Source organism: Hevea brasiliensis, chromosome 14, assembly GCF_030052815.1.
Source record: "Hevea brasiliensis isolate MT/VB/25A 57/8 chromosome 14, ASM3005281v1, whole genome shotgun sequence".
Lineage (NCBI taxonomy): Eukaryota > Viridiplantae > Streptophyta > Magnoliopsida > Malpighiales > Euphorbiaceae > Hevea > Hevea brasiliensis.
This window is the reverse complement of record NC_079506.1, coordinates 29648832-29666575: the sequence shown is the minus strand read 5'-3', so window position 1 is coordinate 29666575 and position 17744 is coordinate 29648832. Positions and strand designations below refer to the sequence as shown.

Genomic DNA, 17744 nt, shown 5'->3' with positions numbered 1-17744 from the left:
CTATTTTTTGGGTGGATTTGGGATTACAGTACAATGATATTTGCCACCTGGGCAATCTTGCAAAAATTAGGGTTTGCAAAAAGAAAATGATTAGGGATCAGTTCTAGGGTTAAATTATATCATAAAACCCAAACAAACACAATTGCTACAAAGTTATTAGAAATTTATTGTATTTCTACTTGCTTCTATAGCATCATTCTTCGTAGGAACCATCCTTCACGCCATTATAAAATATTCTTTCAATGCCTATTATGCATAAAGTACTGCATTAATCAAATGTCAAAACTATCTATGACTATTTAAGCAGAATTCACATTAATTTTCGATAGGCTATCCTAAGTTGCAAATTTATCTACTATCCATTTTGATTTACTTCAAATTTGCTAAGTACTCAATACATGCATTCCGACCATTCCTAGAAGGGGGAACAAGTCCTAAAATAACCTCTTCCACAAATACTGCAATGAAAACTTAATTAACTGTTAAAAGATTACCATTATAGACAGTTTTGCAAAAGAAGAAAACATGTACTTTTGATTTTCTTTACAAATATGGTCTTAACACCTGAAATTCATAAAAGTTCTGAAGTCAATATCTAGATTGAAGCATTGTAAAGATTGTTGTCACCCAAAATAATGAATAACAAACTAAGGTTCACTGCCCATATATACCAATCAATAAAAATATCAGTAACATCCATCCATTTATTGATTAGACTACACTGATAATCTCCAAATAATAGACAGGTGTGAAAATCTATGTAACTACAATGATATAACTTTGTAATTATCATTAAATGATAGAAGATAGTTTTTAGAACTTGTAGTTTTTTTTTTAATGCTAAAATGTTGGTAATTTTCTTTAAGTTAAGATTATCAGTAACATGTTTACAATCCCTCGATAAAGATATTATCACATTCATCAATCTGTGCATAACTCATACCCATAATCTCCAGTTGATACAGAAAATAAGTACTTTTGATTTTCTTTACATCAAAATTAAGGAAATTCTTAACGATTGGGTTAAAGCACTCTCAATGAAACATGTGACCAATATTTATTATAACTTGCTATTGGACATTATCTATAATATCTCCATTGTATGTAGGATCAAACATAGCTTATAATCCTATTACCTTGACTTTAATTATTAAATTAATAATTTAACAATTAAATATCTATTTTATGATATTTTGATAATTTTTTAATTTCAATATTAAGTTCAATGAAACATGGGACCAATCATTTTATTACTTGCTATTGGACATTATCTAAAATATCTCCATTGCAAATATTCATATGTAGGATCAAACATTGCTTATAATCCTATTACCTTGATTTTAGTTATTAAATTAATAATTTAATAATTAAATGTCTATTTTATGAACTTTTGATTTTTTTTTTAATTTTAACATTAAGTTCTCCTACTTTGTTAAGTAAAAATTGTGGATTACGCCTTTGCAGTTCATGTCTTCATCATGGGCTAAGCAATTGAGTCAACTCATAAAGGTAATTTTTTAAATTCAAAAATTGTTAAAAAAATACTATTTTTTCGTACATAATATTGATTTATTAGGATATATTTACTTATTTTGATATGCTTTAGCATGATAATTTGTAGTATAAATTTGATAATTTTTTTGTTGTAAAAGAAATGGGAAAGCTGAAACAAAATCCGTAAGTCAGTCAAATGAAAATAAATCTACTAAGGCAAAATGCCAACCAGAGACATTGGAAAATTTTATTGATATTTGTGTATGAGCTGTTCATAAAGGATTTCGACCTGGGTCTCATTTATCCAATGAAGGATGGAAATTTGTACTTACTAGTTTCCGTAATGAAACTAGATTGGATTATGATAAGCTTCAATTAAAAAATAAGTGGGATTGGATGAGAAAAGAATGGAGACTTTTTTGAGAATTGGTAGGCAAAGAGACTGGCCTAGGATGGGATGTTAGGGAAAATACTATTACTGCATCAAATGATTGATGGGAGGAAAAAATTAAGGTTAGTTTGTATTTCTAGCCATATGGGTCTCATGTTGGTCCATGTTTTCATACATTCAATTATCTTTGTTTGTGCATTCAATATTTTTTTTTTCTTTTTTTGTTAATATAGGCTAAACCATTGTTTGAAAAGTTTCGAAATCAAGGGATACTAACAAGATTGCTTGAAAAATATGACATCTTATTTATGGATACTATAACCACTAGAAAGCATGCTTGGGCTTCGTCCATTGTTGTGTTGTTAGATGATGATGATGATGGTAGTCTAGGTGATAATTGAGAAAGCACATAGCGAGGATGCTATTCGATTGGAAGGGATTGGTAACTCTGAGGAGGAATCTAATTTTCTTAAGGACTTGGATCAAATAGTTAACAATGAAATTTAAGGTACACAAAGGATGCATAGTGATAACCTAACAATAGAATAAATTCAAGGTAAAAAAGGTAAAAGGGTAGACATGTCAAGCAAACAAAGTAAAAAGGATAACAAGGCAAAGAAAAAAAAATGAAGACGCAATCTAGTGGTTCAGCTAAGTTATCATAAGAAATTGATAGACTGGTTGCACTAGTTGAGAGTAGAGGCACTATTACTTCTAAAAGGAATGATTTACCTGGATGTACCATACTTGAAGTGTATGAGCAGCTAAATACCTTGCCAGAAATTGAGGAAGGAAATGAGCTCTAGTTGTTTACCACTGAATTTTTAGAAATGAAGTAAAAAAGAGAGATGTTTGCTTCCATTAAAAAACCTGAAGCTATATTAACTTGGTTGAAACATCATCAAGCTAAGGCTAAAATGTAAAATTTTTATTGTTCACTATGTAGAACTACTTTATATTATGTAGAATGAACTTTATGCTGTGTACTTTGTATTATGCGGAATGTTTTAAATTTTTTAATATATATGTTGTTATAATTATATTAATTTGGCTTGCATATAAGTAATAATATATTTATGTTGTTCTTTTTAGATATGGATATTGATGTGCAAACTAATAATAATGATAAAAAGGAGGAAGCATTGAATGCTCTTAATGATGATGAAACTTGGCAACTAGTAATAGCAACTGCTAGTGCTATTACTAAATATTTTTATAAATGTATATATAAAGAGCCTTGTATGGTTTCTTACCAAACAGGTTTGAAATGGTTGTTAGAAGTATTACAAGGCCATCGAGATCATTGTATTAATATGTTTAGGATGGACAAAAATACAATGACACAATTATGTTTCCGCTTGGAAAGTAAATATGGTTTGAAATCATCAAGAAGGATGTCCACGATTGAAAAAGTTGCAATATTTCTATACACTCTTATCCTTAATGCTTCAAATAAGCATGCATGAGAAAGATTTCAACATTTTGGTAAAACAATTAGTCGAGTTTTTAGGCAAGTATTACATGTTGTTTGTTTGATATTAATGGATATAATAAAGCCTATAGATCCTAAGTTCAGTGATACACTATCAGAGATTTTAAATAATAGAAGATGCATGCCTCATTTTAAGGTAATGTGTTTTTATCTTAATCATTTTTTAAAAAATATCTCAACTTAAAATAATTTATATTTGATTGGTTTATACACTCTTTATAGGACTGTATTGATGTAATTGATGGTACACATGTGTGGGCAAGTATAGCTCTAGAAGAGCAAATTCCATACATTGGGAGAAAGGGAATTACGACACAAAACATTATGGCCGTTTGCAGTTTTGATATGCAGTTTACATTTGTGTGAGTAGGATGGGAGGGAACAATGCACGATGCAAGAATTTTCTTAGCAGCAATTAATGATCCGGTTATTAAATTTCCAAAACTTCCTGAAGGTATTTTATAAAAAAAAACCCTCAATTTTTAAGAACCTCAATTTTTAAGGAAATATTTTTTTTTATTATACATATTATTTTAATTGTAAAATATTGTTGATGAATTTTTGAAAGATATTATTTGATTGATGCGGGATATCCAAATATGAAAGGTTATCTTAAACCTTATAAAGATGCAATAAATCATTTGCCAGATTTTAAACATGGTCAACCATCATCAGGACAAGAAGAAAATTTTAATTGTGCACATTTTTCATTGCGAAGTATAATTGAAAGGACATTTGGGTTATAGAAGAATAGATGACATATATTTTGGATAATATGCTTGCCTATCATTTTAAAGTACAAATGGAAATTATTGTTGCTTCAATGGCTTTGCACAATTATATTAGAAGGAGAGCAAGAGTCGATAGAGTTTTTCAAATATTTGATAGGAATCCTGAATATGTATTATTCAACACCTTGCCTGATGTTGAAGGTATTCCAATTGATAGTCATAAGACAATGAATCATCGTATATGAATATCATTCACGATTAAATTGCAAGTAGTTTAATCACGTATAGAAATTAACTGTATTAAACATTTGTACTTTTTAATTAAGTAGATGAAATATTAGTTTTGATAATTATTTTGCAAAATATTAGTAAAATATTTTATTGATGTATTTATTGATGTTTATTAAAATTTAACTAATAATAAATTTTTTATAACAAAATACATTTTATTATATAAATTGAATATAATTATAAGAAAATAATAGAAATAAATAAATGGTTAGTTATTAATAAAATTATAACAGTATAATTATAGTTAGTACTTTTTAGTCATTTAGCCTCTAACAGCAATTTAAATCACATAACAAATAGTATTTTTAATTAATAGTAGTTTTTTATTTTATTACCAAATATACAAACTACTTTTTTATAACAGCAATTTTATGAAATAGCAGTTCTAAAATGGTCAAATATAGGGGTGGCTACGGTCCGGTTTCGAACCGGAATCGAACCGGAACCGGTTCGGTCAAAACCGGACCGAAACCGGTCAAAACCGAAACTGACTTCAAATCGGACCGAAACCGTCCTTCTACGGTTTGGTTCAGGTTCATAATTTTTAGAAACCGTGAACCGACGGTTCCGAACCGAATTGAACCGGCGGTTCCAAACCGGTGATTTAAATACAAAAAAATTCAATAAATACTTCACTCTACTCCTAATTCATATATATATATATATATATATATATATCATTAATTCTCTACACAATTATTCTCTACACTCTCTTTAATTCTTAATACTCTTTCAATTTCTCTCAAATTTTCTAAATAATTATTTTTTACACTCCTTTTAATTCTCAGTACTTTCACAATTCCCCTACTTTATTATTTTTATACTCAGTGAAATTTTTAATACTATCTCAATTACTCTGTTATTATTTTATATTTTCAATAAAATTTTCAATACCCTCTATTTTGATTTTTTTTCTTTTATGTTTTTTTAATTATCAATTATCATATAATTTTTTTAAAAATGGCAAGTAATATTCAATTTAACTCAATTCAACTAAACTTTTATCCCAAAAATTTATTGGGATCTGCTATATGGATTCTCTTTCTCTACTCTAAACGATTTTGGGTTAAATCCTTAGAAATGTGTAATGCTTCTAGGTCATGTTGTACTATTCTCCTCCAAGTCAGTTTAGGTCTACCTATTATTTTCTTTCTATCCTCAACCCAATATGCTCTACTTGTCTAATTGGAGTTTTCCTATGTCTATACTTCACATGACCAAACTACCTCAATCTCCCTTTTCTCAACTTATAACTGAAAATTTTGATTACTCTAAATCCTAAAGGGATACATAGGCAAAATTAAGTTCATGCACATTTTTTTAATTTTTTTTAAAATTAATTTTATTTCTAATTTTTTAATAAGTTCAAGTCTTTGCTTATTAAATTTTTCTTAAAAATAAATTATTTTATTTTAATTGAAAGATTTTTAAAAAAAATTAAAATATTTTTTACAAATATAACTTAAATTCTAAATCAATAAAATTTTTTTCTAATTTTTTCCTTTAAGTTGCTTTTAAACCGCTTTCAAACCGTCTTGAACTGTCATTTTTCGAACCGTCCTTTAAACCGTTTTAAACCGGGGCTCGAACCGGAACCGGCGGTTCAAGAACCGTCTTCCAAACCGTCCCATGATGGTTTGGTTCAGGTTCATGATTTCATTGAACCTGAACCGGCGGTTCCTGAACCGTGGCCACCCCTAGTCAAATAGCACTTCCCAATACCACTTTAGTATAACAGTAGCCAACTATTCTCTATAGGCGCTCGTGGCCTAATGGATAAGGCATCTGACCTCTAATCAGAGGATTGTGGGTTCGAGACCCATCGTCTCCTTAAAACCCATGGCCTCTTTCGAGACCCATCGTCTCCTTATTAAAACCCATGGCCTCTTCTACTTCACTCTGCTTTCCTCTCCGTTTTCCACGTGCCACCTCATGCGACCTACCGCCCATTCCCATCACCTCCCACTCCAACAGACTCTCTAATCTCTCTGTCAAAAACGCCTCATCAGCTTTCTCCTCTCAAGTAAGAAACTAAAAAAAATTCCTAATTCCTTTCAGTTTTTGATTGGGCATTTGTTAAAACTTTTTTAGGTTGTACTGTTCTTGGTTTGTTATTTTTACCAATTTCATTTTTAATTTGACATCGCGCTACTACAGGAGGAAAAACTACGAAATCTGAACCAATTTATTGTAATCGGTTAGTTAACTTGTTCGTTAACCGTATACCGAAAATTTGAAAGAAAAACTAATGAGTTTTAGATCAGTGATTACTTAGAGTAGAGTTGCATGCAACGCTGTAAAGTCTTTGAGTTTTGAGTCTGGAGCCAAATCAACAAAGAAATTGCAAAGAAATCGTTGGCTTATTTTATTTATTATGTATGGAGCTTTGAAAATGATTCAAAAGACTAAATCAAATCCATTCTGTTTTGCGTCAACAAATTTTTCAAGCAACTACTGATGTATCTGTAAATGTGAGTCGTGTTGGTGGATCTGCCCATCAAGTCCTGATTGAGTTAGGCTTGGGTCAGGAAAGAGCAGTGGCCATTCGATGGCTGTTGAAGGGGGGCGTGACCGTCAGCCGTCAGGGTCCAGATATGGCTTTCAAGTTAAGTTCTGAATTAATTGATACGGCCAAAGGGAGTTGAAATGCTGTGAGACAAAAGGAATGGGTTCATTATAACATGGCTGAGGCAAACAGAGCTTCTGCACATATTCGTTTGCCCATGAATTGGATCTGTGTTGTTGCATATGCTTGTGGTGCCATACAGTGTGAAGTGGAGAATTGTTGCTTTCTGAATTGGATCTATATTGGTGCATATGCTTGTGAAGCCATACAGTGGGAGTGGAGAAACAACCAATAGAACACGAAAGAGCAGTAGTTTTCGGGTAAATTATTTTTTATTCCCGGTCTTTATAAACACTTTGTTTCTCTATTTTAAAAATTAAATTAAAAATTTGGGTTTTATCAAACATTTAAGTTGTTTCATTTATTTTTAGTCAATTCAGTTGTTAATGTTTTAGAAAAAGACCAACATATTATCATTGAAACTAATAACCTTGTGGATGTTTTAATATATATTTTTTTAAGAAAAATATAAAAAAAATAACTAGTAATTTCAATTTTGAAATTATGAGAGATTGTGGTTTTAGATAGTATTTACTAACAGAGTAAAACACATGTATCTGTTGTGAAAAGCCACACACTTACAAAATAAATAACATAAAATTTAACGTCTCTATAAGCTACTCTACCAAACAAATTCACTATCAAGAAAAAATAATTACAATCACTAATTATTTTTCTCTCTCAAAATCACTCAAATAAAACTCACAGAATTCAACACACTTTTCTACTTTATGGGCTCTCGACAATACATTCCATATAATGGCTAACCAACTATTTATATATTTAGGCCACTAAAATCTTGTCCTTTTAGGATTCTAATTATTAAACTTCATAATTTAAATTCTACTAAATTTTCTAAACTAATTATACTTCCTAAATTAATTGTACTTCCTAATTCCAATTGGACTTGGACTCTATCAGTATCAAATTGACAAAAATTAAACTATGACACCTAATGTGTCAAGGCGTGAAATCAAGGTATTTTTTTTGTGTTTTTCCCTATTTTTTAAATAGATATACTAATTTGAACTAATTAGTCTTTCATCCATGCTTTGGGTGCATGATAATTATTTCATGAGAATGTAATATATGAATTGAAATGAACCAGTTTATTTCTTGATAATAATTGGTGAACTGATACATTTAGCCTACTTATTTGGTGTTGATTTAATTTCTGCTTATTTATTTGCTTGCAAAATAAAGATTTTGTGCTAGGAATTTGGTGGAACATCTAGAGACTAGAGCATAATGTTTGATTACCTTCTTATTCACATCTTTGGGGTATGTACAGCTGCAGCTGTCACTAAGGACTCATGGGAAAATTTATTTTAAGTAATATACCAGTCCTAGTTGAATTCTATGCAAGCTGGTGTAGGCTGTGCAGGATGGTTCACTGAGGGAATGATGATATTGCTTGAGAGTACGATGGGAAACTAAAATGCTTTGTTCTTAACACTTACAGTGACTTGCAAATTGCTGAGAACTATGAAATTAAAACTGTAACAGTGGTTTTGCTGTTAAAAGACGGAGAGAAGCGAGAGTCGGTGGTTGGCAAAATGCCAAAGGAATTCTTTGTTGCTGCCATTGAGAGGGTCCTCCATTTGTAAACATTTGTCAATGCCTGAGTTGAACATCAACAAAGTTGACTGGTTTTTTCAGCAGGTATCAAAAGATCTCTTCCATCTTGAATTTTCGTTTGCTCTCAAGTACATTACTTGTACAGTGTTTACAAATGTACTGTTTATCACCATAGGTGCTGGGGTTTACCTTTGCCTTTCTTATATTCTGTAAATGCAATGTATATAATCTTTAATGCCTTGCAGTATATCTGAATATTTTATTTCACTGTATTCTTGCTGTTTTATAAATACAACTGTTCCCTTTCACAGCTACTGAAACTGGATTTTTTTTTTTAATAGATATTAGTTTTCTTTTGGATGAACTTTTGCTTTCCTTTGGTCTCGGAATGAACTGTGATGGGGCATACTTTCCTGACCAGTCTATCCACTGGTTCTGGCTTTTTTCAGTAGTACAGGATCTATTATTCCTTGTGTGCTCCTGCAGTGAACCCATATCAGTAAACCAATGAAGAAACTCTCCACAGCTTCTTCTCTCTCTCTCTCTCTCTCTCTCTCTCTCTCTCTCTCTCTCTCTCTCCCTCCTTGGTGAGAGAGACGTAGAGTCTATTTGGCATTGATATCTTAGTGACCGTTAAAAAAATATGTTATCATGAATAAACTTGTTAAAAGCTATTAATTAAATTTGAAATATTTTATCATAAAGAATTTCAAAACAGTTAAACAATAGTTTCAAATTAGGTTTTTTTATTTTTTTTTTTTATTTTTTTTTTTAATATCTAGCATCTAAAAGGTATTTAAAAAAAAAGAAAGAAAGTTAAACAGGCTTGTAATTGGTTAAATTTTATGAGGGAAGATTAATGTTTGTTGGGCGAAAAAGTAAAAGTGGGATTTATTATTTATATAGTTTTTACATTCTTTTATTTATATTTATTCTTTATTCTATATATGATATGATTAGGGTAAATTATGTCCTTTTGGTTGGACAATATTTGTGAGTTATTTTATGTATTTTGAGACTTGAATGAGTCAATTTTTAGATATTAAATTCTTTAGTTAGCTTTTGTATTTTTAAAATTAAACTAAACTACTTTTACTTTGTCACCCAATGTCCAAGAGAATACAAAAAATAAGAATTATATCTCAATCAAACTCTCTTTATTTTGAAGGGGAAAAAAAAACTTGATGCTATTTAATGGTAGAAATAGAATCGGAAAAAAGTTTAATTTTGCCTCCAAACTTTTAGTCTATATTTAAGTAAATTTAATTTTTCCTCAAATTTTCTAATTAATTTTTATATTTTTGTAATTAAAAATTTAATATTTTATTATTAAAAATTAGAAAAATTATTATTTTATTTTTTTTAAAAAATTAGACTTATCTGAATTTAAAAAGAAATTTATAAGTTAAATGGGAAAAAAAATTGAATGTGAAAAAAAAAAGAAGAAGAGAAAAATGGCGTAAGAAGGTGTTGTTAGCCTACCATGATGGATGAGAGAGGGAGTGCTGGAGAGGAAGATTGTAGTGTTAAATTTCTGGGCGTTGACAAGTAAACAAGAAATAAAAAGTTGAAATGGTGTTTTTTTGTGGTTTCTCATTTGGATGTTTTTGTTTGTAAAATACTTGTGAAAAATGCTGAGAAAATGAAATAGGTGTTAGTGGTTTTTTTTTTTCTTAAAAAAAACAAACATTATCATATATAACTGAATGGGTTAATTGCTAAAAACATCTTGAAGTTTATTAATTTTTATAATTAAATTCTGAAGTTTGTATAATTGCCAATTAAATCTTTATATTTGATTGATGTCTCAAAGTAACCCTACTGTCAATAAACCGTTAGTATATTTAATGAGAATTCTATGTCTGTTGTTATATTATTACTAAAGAAGTCACATCATAAATACCAAATTAGGTTTAATTGCCAAAAAAATTATGAAATTTGTAAATTTTTACAATTAAACTATGAAGTTTGCATAATTACTAATTAAACCCCTATGTTTGATTAATGTCTCAAATTGACCTGACCGTCAATAAACCATTAATTTGTAATGTTTGGCAAATAATTATAATAGTTTTTTTTTTTTTGACTATTTTGATTGAGAACTGTACTTTATAAGTTTGTTCATAGTTGATATCAATGAGTAATTGATTTAGGAGAATGACTTATTTTTTCTTCTAGTGGTTTGATCTACCTTGTAATGGCTGGAATAAGGAGCTACTTACACATTTACTTCAATAAAAAAAAATGCTATTAAGGAGAAAGTTACAGAGTTAAATGAGATTTATAATAAAATTACTGAAAAATAAATGTAGCTCAGTGAAAAGATTAATCAAAATGATTTACTAATTAATGATATGCAAAGTAGTGTTGAAATGTTGATAAAGACAAAAAAAAAAAAAAAAAAACATAAAATAGTTTATTTGAAGAGAGAGTTGACTTTGTAGAGGGAGAAAATTTTGATTTTGTTTTATTTTCCTCTGTTTCTAAGCTTACATTATGTTGTTATATATATGTATAGTAATAGTGAATAAATTTTGTTAATGTTAGCTTGAATATGTAGGTTAATTAGAATGAGATAGGGTAATTATATTTGTAGAATAGAATTTGGCTCGTAATTTATGGTTTGTTAAAATATACTAATAATTTATTAGCGGTTGGGTCAATTTGAAATATCAATAAAATGTGAGGGTTTAATTGATAATTATACAAATTTCAGAATTTAATTGCAAAAATTGGCGAACTTTACTTTTTTATGGCAATTAACACAAATTTGGGGTTTCTAATATAGCTTTTCCAATAATGATATGATAGCTAACGTGGAACTTCGTTAAATATAGTAACAGTTTTTTGATCGTTAGAGTTAATTTGAGACATCAATTAAACATGACAATTTAATTGCAAATTATATAAACTTTGAAATTTAATTGCAAAAATTAGCATACTTCAGATTTTTTAGCAATTAACCCTATCTAAATTAATTGATTTCTAATACTTATTCTGTTATCACTTAAGGGATTCAATTTGTCAAGTTTAGCTTAGTTTAGTTGCTGAAGACCTAAACTCATCAGACAGACCCAATTTTAAATCCTCATTCCTCCTATAAATTTTAAGCTAGACTTTCACTTGAATCAATTTTTGTCTGAGTGCCAATAACCTCATAAAGTTGAACCTATCCCGCATCTAACCATAACTATATGCATAACTTGTCAAGTGCTAACGACGTGGTCAAGTCAAATTTATCTCACACGTATCTATAATAGAGTAATTTTATGGTATCACCGTGATTACCAGTGAGTGATTTACATTCAAGCAAAAATAGTTATTTTTACTCATCTTTATCTCTATATTTTAAAGACAGTTATATTTTTTTTTTTTTAGATTTAATAACTACTTTTATTTATTTGTAAACTATCCATTAGTCTATCATTCCATGTAAGTATGCTTACATGAAATCATAGTGGTAGTATATAATTTCTTATCTATAATCATATGTAATCTATCGAGTGCCAAAAATCTCATCAAGTCAAACCTATTCCAAATATACAATTTAATGCCTTGAGTATGCACCTAATATACATAGAAATGAGTAATTGCATGGCAAATATATAATAATATTGATTAAATGCACGATGTTCGATATTTTCTTATAGTCTTGACTATTGATACGAGTTCTAATTGCCAAAAAGCTAAACTGAGAGGAAAAGGACTTAAATCACCTATAATTACATATAATGTTTTTATTAGAAACTTGGAGGAAATTATCAAAGAACTACTAAAATAAATTGCTAAGAATACAACTAAATTAAAAAACCTTTTGAAAATTTGATAGAATTTCCATTATAGTTAAAGGGTAAAATAACATACAATCACTCTATTTTCATTATAGTTACTGAACTTTAATTTTTTTCATAAAACTCATTGAATTTCAGTTTAATTTTATAAAAGTCACTGTATCAGTAATGAAATGTTTCTAAGTTAATATGCTGACCTATCAACTATTTCACAAATAAAATTACTTTATTTTATTTGTTTCTTAAAAAGAAAATAGAAAATAGAATGCATAAAATGCATCCAACTACCCCGATTGCTATCAAACTCCTCTCATTTCTTCGTTTTTTCTCTGCCAACACTACTACTTAGGTAATTTTATGTATAAAATAATTAACAAGTTAGCAGATTAATCTGAAAACCTTTAATTTTCATTTATAGTGATTTTTATGAAATCAAATTGAAATTTAATGAGTTTTATGAAAAATAAAGTAAAACTTATTAACTTTTATGAAAATACTTATAAAATTAAGTTGCTGCGTATGATAATTACCCTAACTAGAACATTATCCCTACAAGATAGACAATAACAATTCACATAATCACACATGTAAGGTCTCAAACCATCAACACACAATCACAACGCTAGCCTGCAGTAAAATATAACATCAATTGTTCTCATTTATCCCATAATTAATATAAATTAATCTATTTTCATTTCAACTTCCAAGCAAAGCCACAATCAATTACACATCATTGTGCACATCCCTATATTGTCCAATTTATATATTATTAATTAATTAACAGTATCGCCTACGCAATTATCCGCTATCCCCTTAATAGTATGTAACATCAAATTAATAATGTTCACAAGAAATTTCACCTTATAATTATTTTCAATTATACATGTTTACCCATCCTTAATTAATCATCAATTTGCATAATATTATATATAGCATAGACAAGGCAACATAAAACACTAATTTCTTACTCAATATAAACTAAATTATATCACATTGTTCAAACTAAATTCTTAATAGTATACCGTCCTTCATATGTTATTTAACAAGCTATCGAAGTTTGATTCCAACATTAGACAGGCTAATTATATGCTAATCTCGTAGTTTTTAGCCTCTAAGGATCGGTTAGTTCACACTATAAACTTTTCACATGCTATCGAGGGTGTCAAATAGTGGAAGGATTTCAGCTAAGTTGTTGCTGATGATTCCATTCATGCCCACACTTTGGAAGCTTTGTCATCATCTTCTTCAAAAAAAAAAAAAAAAAAAAAATAGAGATTGTAAAATTAACACTTTCAATGTCTCCAGGTTTTGGGTCAAAATTGAAAGCAATTGTTTTAATTTGATTCTTTGATATCATGGAATATTATGGGTTAGTGAAATGGGTATTTAGGGATTTGTAGTAAAGATTGAGAGTTTTGGAAAATTTTGTACTTAAAATTATTTTATTATAACTTTGTTGTGTCACTTATCCATTTTAGCACAATTACTCCATGTCAACGTAATTATAGTTCACACTCTTTGATTTGAGAATTGCAATTTTATCTTTAATTCATGTTTTATTAAGTTCCAGTGTATAATAAAATGTTTTAAAAGTTTAGGTGCCATGAAACTTTTATTGTAAAATTCAGGGTTGAAATTATATATTTGGCCAAAAATAAATAATAAAATTACTAATTGAATTTATTATTACAAAATAAAATAAATTGAAATTTATAATTTATAATTAAATTAAAATTTTCCAGTTAAATCTAGAAAATACAAAGTGAAAAATAATAATTCACGGTGTTACATAAGGTAATCGGCTAAGAAAGGTTTCTTGTTAATAAGGTCAGCTTGCCATTTGGTAAGAGTTGATGGACAATAGGTCATAAAATGAATACATTTTTGCCAGGCAGCAACATACACTGCAAAAAAATGGTAGATTAGCAATGGATCTTTGCAATTGATATTTATTCTTTCCTGATAGCAATAGATTTTGTAATCAATTTGTAATTTTATTGCAATTTTGAAATAAAAATAAATGGAGTAACACTTTAGGAACGAAATCAAAATTCGTTCCTAAAATTTTTTGCAAATTGACATTATAAAAATATTTGAATATAAAATTAGTAATAAATTTCTAAATCTGTTGCTACTATCAATGGATTTATAAATCTGTTGCTAATTTTACAACAAATTTTCAAATTCGTTGCAAGTTTTACAACAGACTAACAAATTTGTTGCTAATAGCAATGAATTTATTAATCTTTTGCTATTTTCGTAAAATTAAAAAAATAATTTTACAAATTTTGTCAACCGGTCTTTAAAATTGTTTTGTCAAATTAGCAATGAATTTCATAATCCATTGCTAATTAATCCATTGCTAATTAGCAATGGATTTGCCAATCTGTTACTAATTTTGTAAGAAAGAAAGGTCAAATCAGCCATTGTACTTTCTAGTGAGGGCCAAGTAAGCTCAAAATCGAGTTTTTTGGCTAAAAATTTTCATTAGTGGCCAGATTGCTCCAAACTTTGTCAGCATCTAGAGAGTGAGACAAACGCGCATAATTTATGAATGAAAAATACAGAAATGCAATTTAATAATATAAAAGAAAAATAATTATATATATAAAAGTTTGTTTTGTGTAGAAACGACAAACCCACTGTTGAAGAAATTTAGGGTTCTTTGTTTATTTCAAAAGAGAAGAGGGAGGAGTGATTTGTTGCAATGAACAAGTCATTGTTGACTACTAATCAGTAATGTCAAGGTGCCCTTCAAAGATATATAGGCCTAATTATGATGATGAGGGTGATGTAATGATCTATGGGTGTGGTAACAAAGCTCCAAATTGGTTTGCATGGACTGAGCAAAATGTAGGCAGGAGCCTATATGCATGCAGTCAAGCAGATGTAAGTGTTAAATTTTAGATCATTTTATTGCTCTGCTTTTTTTTTTTTAATTTATGTGGAATGTTGTATTTTAGGAAAATGTTTTTTTTTTAAATTTTCAAAAGCCTTAAATTATTTTATTTAGATAGAAATCATGGAGATCCCATTGCAAAATGGATGTGTATAATAGCATTGCATTGCATGCTTGAGAAATTAAACAAAAATCTTTCCTCACTACAGTGGTGTAAATTTTTTAATCTTTGTTTTATCCTCATAGTAAGCTGCCTCTTAAATTAACAACCCTTCCAACTCACATAACACAAAATAAAGTGCTTATTTGGCCCTCACTTGAAAGTACAAGGATGTTGGTTTTTATCACTTGAAGGATGTTGTGAAATAAAAATGCTTGTTATTTGAAGGGACTTTTTGCAACAACCTTTCTATAACAACAATTTTAGCACAATTTACACCCGAATAATATTTTGAGTATCTTATAACTACAAAAGCATTAAATTATAAGAGAATTAACTGAAAAGTCCAATAGACAATCGGACAAATAAAAAAGCTAGTTGGGAATTTTAATCAGCAATAAATCCATTATGCCATTGATCATCCCTTTATATGCTCCATGACAACACCTGTTAACATCCATTTATATTTATGTATGACATATTTTTCTGTGATTATTATTATAGAGCATGGGTTGTGATTTTTTTTTATTTTTTTCTTATGGTACAATGACAAATTTGGAGTATGGCCAAAAATAGTGATTAATGAGCAAAGGAACCAAATTCGTGGAATCCAAAATTATGTGTACAAACTAAAAAATGAATGTGAGCAGCTGAAAGAAGAGAATGAATTGAGAGAGTTGACCAGTAAGAGGAGCAATAATTTTAAGGCCCAATTTTAAACTTGGAATTTGATTTGGTGGATATGAAGAAGGATTTACTAATTGTAGTTCAAGATGTGTACAAATTTAAGAAGAATGTTTTTCTGTTGAAATTTGTTCTGGTTCCAACTTGGGTGATTATCATTGTTGTGCTAGTTGCTAAGTGTTTCACTAGAAGTAGAGGAAGGTTCAATTATATGGGCATTTTGAAATAGTGTGATCGATTGCAATACTGAGTCTGTAGAGGTCTTTTGTTGTAATTCAATATTTTTGGAAGGTCCCGTCATATGAAATATGTAGGTTGTAATGAACCTATTTTATAGTGAAAGTGAATGACAATTGGTAGATGGAATGAATGGCAATCCTATGTAGATGGCTTGCTTTTGTGTAGTTGAAATGTTTTTTTGTAACATATGTAGCTACTTAAGTTTGGTTACAATCAAGCAGTTATTATTGTAAATGGATGTAAAAATTGACTGCTATTAATTAGAAAAATAAGTTATATTTGCACTGAAATCGATTGTTCCATTTCATTTACATTTCTATAGATAATGGCAAAAGCTTGACTGTATTTTATAAAGAACTTAAAAAAAGTTGAGTTCGTGTAGTCTTAGTTTTATAGTATTTCCATTAAATGCTCCAACTATGTAAAAATTGTTTTCATATTTCATAAGACAAGTAGTACCTATTAATAGATTAAAGTGTAAGTTTTTTTTTGAAATGGTAATAAATAAGTCACTTTAAGAAAGTAAATTGAAAAGCCAATAGATAATGTAAATAAGATCTTCATATTGGCATTTATATTCATGTAAAGTTGGATACAATTGCTCATATGAAGAGCTTTCTGACTGTTACATATTGACTAACTTCTATTTGTCTAACCTAAGACAAAAGATAGACAAAAATCAACCTCCTATACCAACTAACCACCACATATATACAAAAAAAAAGAACAACAAAAAATCCAACCTTTGTCACCTATTCCTCATATGCCATTTATAGCATGCTAATATCTATACAATGCCAAAAAGAGCACATAACAAATTAAGGTCTTCATATTGGTTTCTTCTTTTGCTATTTTCCTTGCTTGGGAATTGTCTTTAAAACTGTTTTGGATTGTGGAGGATTATTTTCAACTTCAATTGAATTTGCAACTTGGTTTTGATATGGATTATTAGAAAGTCCACTTATGCCTACATGCATCTTCTTCCTCTGCTTATGCTCTTGCAACTGCCCTATGGTGACAACTTCTTTCCCTTTCCATTGGAGACCTAATGCCTAAAATCTACCTTATTGGGGGTTGCCAAGACTGGTTGGTGGAGGCATTATAGCACCAACTTCTCTTTGTTGCTCTTGAGGGATTGGATTGGGAGTTTTCATTAATCTCTCACTAGCAACATCGGGCTATATTATTACCATCATTAGACACCAGAGTGAATAATGTATTTAAGTATAGATTTATAAAGAATTGTTATAACAAGCACGCAAATCTAAAGTACACACACAAATCGCACAATCACACAGTATTGAAAAGAGAAGAAGAATAACACAAAATTTAATGTGGTTTAATCGTAAGGTTTACGTCCACGGGCA

The 17744-nt window shown here is 29.2% G+C and overlaps 1 long non-coding RNA gene across 1 annotated transcript; it reads left to right on the top strand.

The window, feature by feature from the left end:
• The first annotated feature begins 665 nt into the window (after nt 1–665).
• LOC131173222 (uncharacterized) lies at nt 666–8909 on the top strand. Its single transcript, XR_009143446.1, has 2 exons — nt 666–1509; nt 8229–8909. It is a non-coding gene; the product is annotated as an uncharacterized LOC131173222 (long non-coding RNA).
• The last annotated feature ends 8835 nt before the right edge of the window (nt 8910–17744 follow it).